Source organism: Pantherophis guttatus, chromosome 3 (assembly GCF_059756535.1).
Source record: "Pantherophis guttatus breed Tessera chromosome 3, ASM5975653v1, whole genome shotgun sequence".
NCBI lineage: Eukaryota > Metazoa > Chordata > Lepidosauria > Squamata > Colubridae > Pantherophis > Pantherophis guttatus.
The window spans coordinates 67,878,525-67,891,149 of NC_142065.1; the positions used below are offsets into that span (position 1 = coordinate 67,878,525).

The window sequence follows — 12,625 nt, forward strand, 5'->3', positions numbered from 1 at the left end:
TTAAATGGCTTTGACCAAGTTATTTTTTGCAAGACATTGAAGACCTGGTGTTTCTTCAGATACTTGTCTCACTCTGTTCTGACAGTTTAAGGGAAGGTAGACATCCTATACCCGTATGGCACATGTGTCACAGGTGGCACACAGAGTCATCTCTGCAGGCACATGAGCCATTGCCTAGGTCACCTTCACTGCGCATGCGCGTGCGCCGGCCACCTGATTTTCGGCTGGCCTCGCCCACGCCTCCCCTCCCAGGAGTCTCCACGCGGCCGATTTTGGATGCCAGGTAAGTACAGGCCTTGTGCAAAGGCTCTGGGAGAGTGAAAAACAGGCCTCCCAGAAGCCCGGAAATGGCTTATTTCCAGCCTCCGGAGGGCCAGGAGAGGCCTGTTTTTCACTCTCCCCAGGCTCCTGGAAAGACTCCGGAGCCTGGGGAGAGCGAAAAACAGGCCTACCGGAAGCCAGAAACAGGCTGTTTCTGGCTCCAGAGGTTTCAGGGCGGCTTGGTAGGATGTGGGTGGTTGTGCGCGGGTGCGCAGTCGCATGTGCAGTGGGCAGGGCAGTGCAGAGGGGGTCGCATGCACATGCGTGGGGCGGGATGGGTAGGGTGCCATTGCATTATGGGTGTGGGCATGCATGCACGTGATACCCCCCACACTCCCCCCGCTTTTGGCATGTGACGGCAAAAAAGTTTACCATCACTGTCCTATACCATACTTTAAAGATGATACTTTTGCATATAACTGCAAAGTGGCACAGTGTTTGATTTATTATAGTTTATCAGATAGCTAGAGGTACAGGGCATATTTGAAAGATTCATTATAGTCCATCTGATAGTTACAAATATTTGGAGGGTCTCATTTGGAGCATTTGTGAGGAGTAAAAGCTTTATGAAGTGATTTTTTTTAATGTCTCAGTTTAGATGGCAGTTGTCCACAGAAGTTAAAGTTGCTTTTCTATCTGTTTTCCTTCTCTGTTCTCATGCTAGTTTAACATTAGTGATCTAGAGATTAGGGTTGAAAATGTTTGAATTCCAAAAAAATGTTATCCAGATTTAGGCTTGAAAATATTTTATTTTTCTGAGTTGTATCCTCCCAGTAATTGATAACGCTGAAATAACAACTTCCAATAGACAAAGGGAAAGAAATTGCCTCTACATGTTAATAATACATTGTATTTCAATATCTGTTATCCTTTTTTTAAGGTTATATATGTATGGCAGAAATCACATTGCTATACTTTGTTGTTGCATTGTTCTGAGTTTATAGATTGCATGGTTGTTAATAATAATAAGACCAGAAGAACTGCCCTGCTAGATCATGTGATCTACCCATAATAGTCCAGCAGTTTATATCTCACAGTAGTAAATCAGATATTTTTGGATTCCTATGCGATAGAAATATGCCACTCTTCCACTGTTGGTTTTCTTCAGAATATTTGAAGGATCCTAAGTCAGGTTTCTAAGACAAGTTTCTGTACTGCTCTTGACAGGAGCGGTACAGGTAGGTAGCTACCACCATGAAGATTTATCACCAAGTGAATACACCATGAAAAGAAAAGTAGAATAATTTTAGCCTGGTCAGTTGTGCTTTGAGTGAAAACTATGGGTTGATTTTTTTGTGTGTGTGGGGGATACTCTATTGGTTTGTTTTCTTGGCTGTCTGCGATATTCTCAGGAGCCTTCTCCAATGCCAAAATTTAAAAGCATCAGTACTCTTCCTATTCTTAAATTCCAACTTTCGTTTCCATGGAATGTCATAGAGAATATCATAGCTTCTACAGTTCTGATCTTTTAGCTACAGCCACATCACAACAGTTTGAATGTCTTTTGGAAGGCCTTCATGACTGTTCTACCAAGGTCTAGTCTGCAGAATATTTCTTGACTGCGTTTTCCTTTAGTGTTGAGGGTTGATCATAAAAGGCACAAGCACTCCATTCCTTTGATATCTTCATTGCCAATTCTAAGGCTGGTTTGTTCTATCTGTTACCATTAGTTTGGTGTTTTTTATATTTAATTTTACTCCCATTTTTTCACTTTGCTTCTTAACTTTTATTATTAGAGTTTGTAGACTTTATGGATTACTGGCTGGTTTACAAGAATAAAAACAAACAAAAAAATACCAAAAAGCCACACTCAAATGCCATAAGAAAAGCAACCTTTCAGAGGCAAACAAAGTTGCAGGACCCGCCATCATTTTGACCCAGGGCCTTGGCAAAAGAAGGAAGTTCCAAGACCTCTTTTGAACCCAGAGTGAGGTAAGGGCAGGGGTGAAATCCAGCAGGTTCTGACAGGTTCTGGACAACTGGTAGCAGAAATTTTGAGTAGTTTGGAGAACTGGTAGCAAAAATTTTGAGTAGTTCGGAGAACCAGCAAATACCCAGAGTGGGGTGGGAATGGAGATTTTGCAGTATCCTTACCCTGCCACACCCACCAAGCCAAACCATGCCCACCAAGCCACACCCACAGAACTGGTAGTAAAAAAATTTGGATTTCACCACTGGTGTGGACACTGCATTCATGGATTCAATACCTTGAAAATGGCCAGATTTTCAGCAATCCTGGTTTCTCTATCCTGGCTTAATTGCAAGATGTGAACCAGCCTGTTCAGCTATCGATGGTTGAGCCTCATGTCACATGTAAAGGTGACATGAGGCCATCAAGCCACGCCCACCAAGCCACACCCACAGAACCGGCAGTTAAAAAAATTTGGATTTCACCACTGGGTAAGAAGGGGGTGTTCAGATTTATGTATTCATAAACCCTACTGAGTTGTTTAGGAATACTGGTTGGTAACTCTTACTTACTAAAGAGTCAACTGATTGAGATTAAGGAAACCTGTAAAAATATAAGACTGTATATATAGTACCGGCTGTTAGGGGAGGACTTGATTATCCATCAGTATCATTACCCTATAAGTCTCACAGTTGTGATAGAACGATAAGAGTAGATCTTTATTATCCTTTGGTGTGTGTGCATTCACGTATGTACCAGCCTTGGTAATTTTTGTTTTATTTTAAGGATTGAAAATGAGCCCAGGTGCAGTTAAGAATAGCTGATACCAAACAAACAGTAATTCACACTTAACATACGGGAAGGATAAAGCAATGTCATGTACATAAGCAAAAGACAACTGACATTAACGCAGCAGGCAAGGTGATTACTTAGCAATCTAGTAACTATATGTGATCATTATTGCTGGTTGGTGGGTTGTTTAAATGAGTACCTGAAGGTTAAGTAATAGCTGTAGGAGGGAGGAGAAAGGAATGGGGGGAGAAAAAGAAGAAAAGGAAAGGAGGTGATAAGAAGGTAGGCAGACGTGCATGAGAAGCTATGCGGATATCTTAGGAAAGAGATTATTTGTCTGTGTTTTAGTAAGTGATACTTATGGTCTTTGATTGTATTTGTTAGAGACTCCTGGGGAATAATAATAGATTTTGAGGGGATTCTTTTATTTCTTTAAATCGCCTACTCTCAGATGAATGTTTTCATAAAATATCAGCTATTCTGATCTTTTTAAGCCTATTTTTGGGTTAATATGAATAAGACATTCACTGTGTAATAAGTAAGGAGATATTTAAGTCCACAAGGTTTTAATTTCTCCTGTGTTATAGTTCAGTGTCTTGTTGTGTTATAAACAACATGGGAAGGGCTATACAAATTAATGTTAAACAGAAGTCAAGTGCTGTTTTCCAGAGTGTATCCAAAAGTTCTATTCAAATACCTTTACCCAAAATATGTCTTGACCCTTAATCTGTGATCATGATCTAAAATATAAAAACAGAGCTTTTGATATGAGATTTTGGTTATGTGAATATATATTCACTGTGAGAGGAGCCACAGTAATTCTGATATAATTGCTACATTTTTATTTTCTATGGGGTGCTATATTAAAATACGTAACAAAAAATATTTGTAGATTCATAATAATGTCCATTTTACTTGTTTGTGACAAGTATTTTTCATAGAAAATGATTGTGAAATGTTTATTTGTATGAGAAAATAGTTCTGTTTCATATTGTGTTATCTTAATGGAATAAATATGTATTTATCATTTTTGATTCTTGCATCAATGTGATTGAAAAGCATATTTATTATTTAGTTGCTATGGCAATAGTGATCACTATCTCATTTAATTGAATATGTAATGGAGATATATTCTCAGATTTTTATAGATGCATGCGTAAGTAGAAATTTATATAGGGAGTATGAGCACCAAATATGTATTGCTATCAACCCAATTTAATAGATTTGCAATTATTGAGGGTAAAACTGTAACATTTTTATTTCTTAGCTTGTAGCAGTGGCTTCTCAAGTATGAATAACTGATGCTAAACTCAAATTTGTTCTATGACTTTCCAAAATTTAACTTGAAACAAAATACATTATTTAAATCCATTTATTTTACATGTCCAATACAAGGAAATTGCAAAAACTTTTTTACTTTTTAAGTAATTCAGAGCAAGATAAAAAGTCAAACTAGATAGTATAGAAGATGATATATAATCTGTTAATTACAAAATTGGTCTTAGAGTTTCCTATTTTGGTAGTTATTGTAACAAAATATGTTTAAAAACATTTTTATTAGGAGTACAATAGTGTAATTAATCAACTAACATTTTAAAAGCTGACCAAAAAATTGGCATTTGAATTCAGGGCATATTAAATCTGCCCACATGAGGGTAGGGTATCTAAATGCCTTAATTCTATTTTCTCTTGATCAGATCCATTAAAACAGAAGTGGAGATGCTTTACTTGAAATTTGTCTTTGCAGAAAATTTAAAATGAGGAGAATTAATGAAACTGAGTAATTATTCCAAACTCTACTGAAGTTAATAAAAATACTTGCTTAAACTTGCTCTACTGATACTTGTAAAGTTAGGTTTTACAAATCCACCATTATGTGAAAATTATCAGTGGTTAATAAACAGACTGAGTAATAGAGAAAGAACACTTTCTTAGTACCTTTTTTGGTTTCAAAATTTAAAGAAATCAGTTTGGTTTTCACCATATACCTGGCTACACTGTGTATTCACGGCATTACCAGATAAATTTGAAAACAATTAAAGATGAAGCAATCAGAAATAAATATTCTAAACTGCCAGATCATAATTAGTTGTTCCTTGTTTTCTTAAAAATAAAGGTTCTGTTTAAAATTAAAATTAGTAACTGGGAATTTTAATATCAAATTTGTAACTGATTTTGTTGATATTTTATTATGAATATTACTCAAGTACCCGACAGTTTGCTTCCATTTTCTTTCTTTCTTTTTTGCAGCTTTTAACAGTAGCAATAACACTGTTACATTCTGAAATGCGTTCAGTTTGTTTTCAGTGTGTAATTTTGAAAAACGTTGGGAAGATCAAACTATCTTCTTATATTTCCATCCTTTAATTAATAGGAGAAATACATATTACAAATTCTTCAATGCAGATTGCCTTAGTCTTGTTTTTTTTTACTTATAGCTGCTTGCTAATAAGTAAAAGGCTAATGCTTACACATAAATCCTTCCTCCCCCCCCCGCACTTGCTGTAGATATTCTATTTTTGTGAAATGTATAGAAACGGTGTCTATACACTTACATATTCAACGTACATAATAATACTGAAATGAAGATTATTGGTGGTTCTAATCATTTTTTCTTGCACATACCTTCACCGTACAGGGCAAGCAAGCAGCCTGTTATTATGAACTAAACAATGCAACCAGATGTGGTTCTTTTTTTCTTTTCTTTTTTTGGCAGAACCTTCCCAAACCAGTCTGACCTAGCACCTAGCAATGTTCTTGGCTTTGCTCAGCAACAGCTTGGGAACCCAAATCTCCTTCTGAACCCAGATGGCAGTGTATAGCCATATGTCAACAGCATATGCCACCCTGATTTCTTTTTTTTTTTTTTAAATAATCACATCAATTCTGCCAGCTACACAAATGGATCTTAACCCATTGTGCAGCAAAAAAGTCTCTTCCCTGCCAATCCCATTTGTCCTCTATGGACATGTGTCTGCCCAGGCAGCATCATTGAAAAAGTGTAATTATAGATGCTATAGCAACATTTTTTTTTACCGGGCATTCTGTCTCAAAGCCATTTGTCGGGCTTCTGTTGGCCTTGATGTTGGGGGGAGCCGGAAAACTGGGGAGAAAGTTTATCTGTATTTGAGTTTTTGATTAGGAGAGGCAAACAGGCTTTTAATTTCTTCTTAGAATCTGTTCACTTTCAAACCAGTTGAACTGAATCTCTTAGAGTGAACCATTCTCAGATACAGAGCTGCAGGGATTGCTTTTCTAGCCTCCATGCTGTTAATTGCTTTTGCCAGTAATCCACAACCATTCAAACAGAACGACAAAATAAATATAAATTTGCTGTCCAAGTCAGTATTTCCACAGTAAATATCCCAGCTACAATAATCAAAACCAGCTTCCCCTAATATTAATGGTACAATTTCATGGTTAAATTGAAATAGCCTTTGCAAACAGCAGCCTAATTTTGGATTAAGCAAAACAAGGAAGGCTGCCCTGGGAAGTTGTTGTATCCTTATCGTCAACTGAAGCTTCAGTTTTCAGAACTGATGTTCCATTCCAATATGTTAAGCCACATATTTTCTAGATTTGTCCAGACATAAAATCTACAGTGAAGTTACATATGGGTTTATTCAATGATTATGATGAGATCCATACACAACAAATTGTAAAAAGAAATCGAGTGTCTGATGGATTAGGACACAAGCTTTCACAGCCAATTTTTTTTTTAAATCCAATTTTGGATGAGAACCACTTTATAGTAAATGCAAGAAAGAAGCACCCTGTATCTATGATATTTTGTTCTGTAGAAAATTAGGTGGTAAAAGACAATTATCAAAACCTTGATGACTAATGCTTTATGACCTTTGACAAGGGTTAGCAGCTACTGAGGTCTTTGTGGTAAAAACATTGGCTTCTGAAACTGACTCATACCCTCTACATATTTTCCTTTTCCATTTATCTTGGGCATCCTGTTAGTCCTTTTGAAAACTAAATTATTCCGACACCAGGATCAGGAAAGGGCTTTTAATTATTCATGCGGGTTAACAATCTTCTGACATTTTATTTTTAAAGACATGTACTCTATCCTTGTAGCTACTATAAAAGTCCTTTTTTTATGACCCCGTAATCCCTTAATTTGGGGTAAAGTCAGACCAACTGGATGGAGCTGAGAGTTTACTGGCCAGATCCCCTTCCTGATGCCACGCTACTATAGAAGCTGTTTGACCTCCCTATCTTTGCACAGGTATACATAGATAGGTACTACAGAAAAAGCTTCTGTCTTCAGTAGGAGTGACAGCAGTAACTCATACGGCCACAGAATAAACAATTTCTTGCTGTACGATTGTACCAATAAAAACACGTGTTGAATATGCATGAGCGTGTGAGAGTGTAAATAATATTCTGAATTAGGCTAAAGAGTTCAATCAGAAGCAAAACCAAAATAAAAATACCTGTTTTCAGTGTAGATATAGCTGTGTTGATATTATAATATTAGATCAGAGTTAATAAGAAAACGGAGCATCAGCTTGTACACATACTAAAGTGGAATAAAAGATTTATATACATAATCCAATACAGAATAACCTTCTCTTAACCTGTGCTTTTAGAGGGCTCCATTGAGTTTCTATGGCAGGAATTCTGGCTCCACTGAAATCAATGGTTATATTCCCATTAACTTTGATACAAACGTATAGTTTGAGGTGTTAAATAAGAATTATGGATGACTTCAACAACAACAACAACAATAAAAACAGAGGGAGAAACGTCTCCTTTTACACAAACTGGAAAAATGTTCACAGAACATTACAAAGAGATTAATGTGATTTGCTTAATATGAAATCTATTTATTAGTTGAATTCTTACGACACAAATTTTGGGATCATGCAGTCGGATTACTGTAAAATTATTCTATTAAAACCAGTGATAATTCCAGCACCTTTTTGGTCATTATATTGCAGAGCCAAACTTTGGTTGTCAGAAATGGAGGTTGCCTCATTGACTTCCATGAGAAATCAAGCCTGACACAACATTGCTTAATTTGCATTGGTATTGATTTGTCCTGCAGTATTAAAAACCTTGTCACAGATAACCAATGATGTCCATTCCAGAGCTAACTTATTTGTAGTACATCTATTAATAACAAAGTGAGAATGTAAGAAATAAATGTGCTGTTCTTAATGCAGGCCCACATTTTCTACTCCAATTTGATATTTCTAGGCAAATGCACACATACACAACTAAAGACCCAGTGCATTTGATTGCATTTGAGATTGTTTTCCATCCTCTGTGGCTTTTTTCTATGCATATATTGATGCTGAGGTGGCAAAATAGTTCTATGAGGTTTCTTATTGTTGATTCAGATCCACTGCAATTGGTGGCTGGAATCCAAATAGCTACTTCAAGCATCCTTAAGTGTTTTTAGCCTGGCCACCAGAATTTTTATTCTCTTTTCCCTTCTGAAAAATAGATCAACGTACACATTGCAAGCGGTTTTTAAAAGTTCCCTCAGTTTCAAAAGAGGCTTGTGCTGTGTGGCATGGTAGAAATTCAGGCTCTACACATTTCAGGGAATAAAGAACTACTTGTAAATTTCAAATGTTTCCTTTTTGAAAAATTTGGTCTATGAATTTGGTCCCTTTCAGATGTAAATAAAAGTTTCTGTTAATTTAAAATGATGATTGGAGCTTGAGAGTATTGATTCTTCCCCCCCCATTAAAATTATGTGGGACTGCTTGCATTGACATATATACATAATTTTTTTCTTCTGTTATTCTCTTTTCCTAATTATTCTATAAAATAAAGTAAGAAATAAAAAAGCAAAGGTCACAATGAGTGCTCGTAGAATGAAAGCAGCATATTGTAACATTTTTTGGAGTATATTTTCCTTTCAGTATCTTTCTATTTGAAAATCCAGTAAGTGTAGTGGTTAAGTGTAGTAGTAGAAACTGGGAGATCATGAGTTCTAGTCCTGTATTAGGCACAAAACCAGCTGGGTGATCTTGGAAACAGGTGGTGGTAAACCGCTTTCAAAAAATCTATATAGGAAAATTGCAAGGACTTGTTGAGGGAATCACCAGGAGTCAATACAGACTGTAATGGGCATACAAACATCTTTCCATTTGAAGAAAACTGTTTCTTCATATTGAACATTCTCTAATACATCTAAAAGAGCATCATTCCATTTGCATTAACCAGAACTCAATGGGTTTTAATCTCTATATATTGTAGTACAGAAAGTCCTCAACATACGACCACAACTAAGCCCAGATTTTTTTGTTGCCAAGTGATACAGTTGTTAAGTGAGTTTTACTCTTTTTACAACATTTCTTGCCAAAGTTGTTAAGTGAATTACTACTGTTGTTAAATTAGTAATATGGTTGTTAAGTGAATTTGGCTTCGCCATTGACTATGTTTGTCAGGAGATCACAAAAAATGGTCACATGACCTTGGGATACTAAGTACAACCATCATAAATAGGAGCCAGTTGTCAACTGTCTGAATTTTGATCATGTGACTATGAGGATGCTGCAGTGGTCTTACGTGTGAAAAACAGTCGTGTCACTCTTTTCAGTTCTGTTGTAACTTTGAACGATCACTAAACAAATGGTTGTAAACCAAGGATTATCTGTAATATGTCTTCTTCTCAATGCATATATGCCTAATTTATGTATGGCTTGATGATTTGATTTAGTTGAAAGTATTAATTTCTGCACATAATTTTCCATTTTATCTTTTTTGGAATTCAGTAACCTATTTTTTTCCCCAAAATTTGCTGTGCTGTAGTATTAATGTTTTCTTCCTGGGATGCTGCTGTAATAAAGTGGCTCCATTTTTATGTGCTCAATTCCTCTAGACTACTGCTAGTAGGCTTCTGCTGTACTTACCTCTGCTTTATACCTTAGTTAAATGCTTGGTTCATAATAGGAGTATTATAAAATCGATGTTTTTAAATTTAAAAACCTCACCTTTGTAAAATAGTTCTAACATGAAATATAATTGAAATAGGCTATGTTCACTCACTCTGGAGAAGAAAAAATGAAATATTCCTCTAGGAAACTTTAAGTTACAATTGTTTCAGTTGTAAGATGTAGGCAAAACTAAGTCCAACACTGTTTCTCGTCTTTACAGGGCAATTTCCTCACTCTGAAAGATATTATGAAAGTTAAAATCTCCCCAGCAAGAAGGTTAGAGAAATAAAGCAAGTCATATATAAAATTCAGAATGCAAGCTGAATGGATAATTCTAAAATCTTAGTCTAGGAACTCATACTCTGTATTTTGCTAAACACATTTTATTTTGTGTGCATATCTTTCATAATATGTGACAAGTTCAATGCAAAGAATTATTTTAGCTGCTTCCTGGGTACCTGATGAATAAATTATATGGCAAGCTCAATATAATAAATATGATAAATTTACATACACTGTGTTTGGAGTCTATAACTTGGTATTCCATTGCAAGATCCATAGAGTTGAAAAGGGAGGGAAAAAAGGATGACTACAGTAAAAAGTGTCACTTATTGATATGGGTGGCTATAGAAATCAAATAAATAATTTAAAAATATACTGTATAGCCTCCCAAGAGTCCATTGAACATAGCAGGGCATAAATCCAATAAATAAAATACGCCATATGTCTCAAAATAGGTAGTAGGACTCTCTGCAAAACTTGTTGTGTCTTTAAACATAATGGCTACAAAGTATCTTCATATATTCTTATATGTGCATTTTTCTCTTGAACTTGTAAAGAGGATGAAAATTCACTTCCTGAGGAGATGGCATATACTGTATATCCTATGAAGGAAGATAAAGGTTTTTTTCTTCTTCAAATAATTTTATTTGAAATAGGAAAGTTTATCCCCAAGACTTTAGTCAACAAGGTAGGTGATACTGAAAGATAATGAAAGGATGAAAAGAACAGAGAACTTGCTGCATATAATGAGAACAAATAGATGGAACGGAGGCAAGAGGGGAGAAAATACCACATCATAGCCTTATTATATAGCTCATGGTAGCCTTATTCGAATCATGATCCATATGCATATAATGAGATTCTATAGAATCTGCCCATTACAAAAAAATCAGGATTCTTAAGTGCACAGGGAAACTACATGGACATAACATACCATTGCTGTCCACATGTAATGTCTGAAAATTAGGAATTTTTCTATCCCCTTGGTACCATCTAATGGTTATCTGGATTTTTGCAGTCCAAATCTGATAGTCCAAAGTTAGATGAACATTCATATAGAAAAATATGCATTCTAACCATTAATCCTCTTTTAATTTCTTTATCATGATGATGCCTCCTATTTCTGTTTATTGAATAGAGGACCATGCATGCCTGTTCTTGTTTTTTATTACAGCTTGATCAATCTCCTGTTTTTCATCTTGCTTTTCACTGCCACTTTCTCTTAAATGCAAAAAAAAAAGTGAAGACGTACCTCTACCTTTCTTAGAGTTGACAGTATGTATATAATGCTCACTATATGTATGTAGTGCAGTTCCGCCCTAATTGTTCTATATGTATTAATGAGGGTCTCTTTCAAGTATAGCTAATTCTGATGACTATATATATATATTTCTGTGTACCTTTTTGGCAATAGTATCTGAAGGACTAGGGTAATCCAGATCCTTCTGGAGAAACTCTAGGTGGTTGCTAAGACTTAATACCAACTTATTAGGAGCGCATAATCAGTTCATCAATAGAACTTGGCTTTCTTATCAGGTTTTTAAAAAATTTGCTAATATAATTTATAACCCTGATGCAAAAATAGCAGAGAGTAGAAATGAGAATGTACTTTTCATTCACCATTTCACTATATGGTTTTCCCATCGACCGAAAACAGAGTGCCGGGATATCTGTGTCTAATCCCTTATTTGATGTAGTCTGCAGTACCATTGAAGCAAGGAAGAAAAGGGAGCTTTGGGGGTAAGTGAATGAAATAGAGATAAAGTACACCTCACACATATGAAGATGACTAGAGCCTGTGACTAAACTTTTTTTTCACAGTGCAAGGGGACTTTTTAAATACTGTTTTCCTCCCATGTCAAGCAGTTGTACAGTATTCAAGAATCTTGTTATTTTTGCAGTAAATTCATCCTTCTACTTAATTCTGATTGTACAGTTAGGGAAGAGGTCAGTCCTTGACACCCTCATACAGTTTCATTGAAGCCACAAAAAGAGATGCACCTTCATATTTTCAGATACTAGTGGGTTTCTGGCTGCCTGTCTTTGGTTAAATATTGGTTAAAAGTTATTAGGGTTAACAATTCAAGGCCACAGGAGGAGAATAAAATTTGACCTTATATGAACTGTTAGTCTGTACTGTACAAACAGTGATGTGGTTTGGTTTGGGAAGTGTTCACACTCAGCGGCAGCTTCTATCTGTTCGTGTAATGACTTATTTTGCCCTTTTGTCCTTTGTACATCTGTGACTCTTCCAAGACAATTGGCAAAGTGTTACGAAGAACAGATGTTAAGGAATTGTTCATCTGTTATCTGTAAATCCCACTAGTGAGTCACTTGTAATCACAAAATGCTTCCAGGAATATTTCGTTCAAAAATTCAAATTATGTGCTGAAAGCAAAGCAAATACATAATTTAAAAC

At 35.8% G+C, this 12,625-nt stretch overlaps 1 protein-coding gene across 7 annotated transcripts in view; it reads left to right on the top strand.

Moving 5' to 3' along the window:
* NFIA (nuclear factor I A) overlaps positions 1 to 12,625 on the top strand; it is a 465,394-nt gene that overhangs the window by 277,512 nt on the left and 175,257 nt on the right. The window lies entirely within an intron of this gene.